This window comes from Etheostoma spectabile, unplaced genomic scaffold (assembly GCF_008692095.1).
Source record: "Etheostoma spectabile isolate EspeVRDwgs_2016 unplaced genomic scaffold, UIUC_Espe_1.0 scaffold325, whole genome shotgun sequence".
Classification (NCBI taxonomy): Eukaryota; Metazoa; Chordata; class Actinopteri; order Perciformes; family Percidae; genus Etheostoma; species Etheostoma spectabile.
This window is the reverse complement of record NW_022605585.1, coordinates 610059-612558: the sequence shown is the minus strand read 5'-3', so window position 1 is coordinate 612558 and position 2500 is coordinate 610059. Positions and strand designations below refer to the sequence as shown.

The 2500-nt window shown below is 40.0% G+C and overlaps 1 protein-coding gene across 10 annotated transcripts in view; it reads right to left on the bottom strand.

Annotated features, from left to right (window-relative positions):
- camk2b2 (calcium/calmodulin-dependent protein kinase (CaM kinase) II beta 2) overlaps positions 1-2500 on the bottom strand; it is an 85248-nt gene that overhangs the window by 79476 nt on the left and 3272 nt on the right. The window lies entirely within an intron of this gene.

Here is a 2500-nt window from a genome sequence, read left to right as displayed (position 1 = left end):
AGGTTATCCTGTTACTGATCTGATATCATTTTAAAAAACTAACTGAGAAATCATTGGAGAACCCTTCTTGCAATTATGTAAGCACATAACGTAATCTGAAAACTGCAAAAAAAAATATAGGAAATAGGAAAAAACAAACAATGCAACTGATCTCAGCTGCTATTCTGTCTATAATGGAGTGCAATGGAAATTTCTAAGTGACCCCAAACTTTTGACCGGTAATGTAAGTAAAAGTCCAAAAGTATCAGCATCAACATTCATGACAAGTATCAAAAGTTAAAGTGCTTGTTCTTTTGGGCCTGATGTAGCCACCAGTGGTGGAAGGATAAGGACTCTTATCTATATTTTGTATTAACAATCTGCAAAGTAACTTGAGACGTTATCAAATACACGTAGTGAGGTATAAAGTGTAATATTAAGCAGGCTACGATGTACAAAGTGTACACTTTTCAACAAGATTCAGTCCAGTTTTCAGACAGCTCAAAATCTTTTTTTCTGAGCTGTGCTGCAGAAAGTAAAAGTCATATTTAGGGTTTAGGGAATTTAGGCAGGTTTAAGATTTTGGTCAAGCTTACATGACTGCGCTGCTCTGTGGTGCGGTTCCCCGAAACGTGTAAGAGGCAGCAGAAGCATCACGTGACTCTAGTTTGGGACATTTTAAAACGCTTAACATGACAAAGCTTAACGTGGTTTAATGTACCTGAACGATGATCAATGATTATCCAAATTTCTCTCTCATATTGCTCCCTATAACCACTGAAAACTGTCAAAAAATCCAATCCAAAGTCCAATTATTATGGACATTATCTGACATTAAGCGATTGTGCTTCATTAAAGTATATTGTAAAGAAAAGGCTTGAGGTGAAAAAGCTTAATGTGGTCAATCATCACCAAATTTATCTCGCATTTTGCTCTTCATAACCAGTGAAAACTGTCAAAACATAGGACCCAAAGTCCAATTATTAAGGACGTTATTTGACATTAAGCATTTCTGCTTTCCTTTCCAATTTGCCATAATGAAGCAGATAATGTCAGATAACGTCCACAATAATTGGACTTTGGGTTTTTGACAGTTTTCAGTGGTTTTGAGGAGCGATATGAGACATTTGGTGATGATTGATCATTGTTTAGGTCCAATAAACCACATTAAGCTTTTTCCTCGCCATAGGCACCAATGAAGAAGAAAACGTTAAAATGTGAGATAACTTCTATAATTGTTGGATTTTGGTTTAGTTTTTTTGACAGGTTTAAGTGTTCATGACAAGATATGGCCATGGTAAATATGGTGAGGATTGATCATTGTTCAGGTACAATAAACCACGTTTTTTTTAGAATGTCCCTCCAGCTAGCACGTTAGCCTACCGTTAGCTACTAATTTAGTAAAACCAAATTTGCAAAGGCATGACCCACCCTACTCTGTCTCTGATTGGCTCTGATTGGTTGGGTTGGTTAGGTTACGAATATGAGGGTGAACCAATCAGAGGAAGAGAAAGGTGGGTCATGCCCGCCCCCCCCCCATGTGACTCACCTGACGTCTCACCTGTTCCCCATCCCCTGGTTACCTCTTGTATTTAACCCCTGTGTTCCCTTTGTCTCGTGTCATATCATTCCTGTTCGTCCGCCTGTCTGTACGTCACCTTGTCGCAGTGTTCCCGGTATTTTTCCTGTTCCCCTGGATGTGTTCCCTGCGTTTTTCCCCAGTTTCTGTGCCTCTCTTTCCCTGGACCTTTTGCAAGTTTGGGGATTTTTGCACATTTTGTGCTTTCTGTTGGATCGCTGGTTCGTTGGACTTTGTTTAGTGTTAATAAAGCTTATTTTAAGCTCTCACCTGCTCCGCATTTGGGTCCTCCTTCCGCATTCATAACAATGTACCATTATGGCATTGTAGATAGATATGATTACTGGCCCAAATTCCCTTTTCGGGGGATCGTATGTTTCCGATTTAGGTCAATTCAGCGTCACATTAGCTAATGCATTTCTTCTGATTACATTGTAATAAATCATGGAGTTTGATGATTTAAATGTTAAGCTATGAGTAATTCCTGCTGGGTTTGATGTTGGCTGCTGTAGTTGGCCCAAGTGGAATTTCAGACCCTATAACGTCCACAAACAATACAACAAAACATGCAGTAAACATGAATGTTAATAGCAGCAACCCCTTATATAAAGTGCCATCCATGCTACAGCGGTCACATTCTGCTCTTCTTCCCGACTTATAATAATCTCAGCGATGTCAGTTCCAACAAATTATTGGAGGAAGAGAAAGCAGTATTTCGAGGAGACGTATTGTAAGTGTGAGTGTGCTGGAGTTTTAAGGGGCCATTTCTCATCTAAACCCAACAGAGACAAACAGAAATAACCACCTCTGTCATTTCTCAGAGCTAATTTTATCTCACCTCAGTGTTGTTACGCAATGAAACACGCTCACAGTGGCCTGCACCAGCCCTCCAACATGCATGCATTAGGAGGAGACCCGGGTGAGTAAGCGTGACACTGGCCG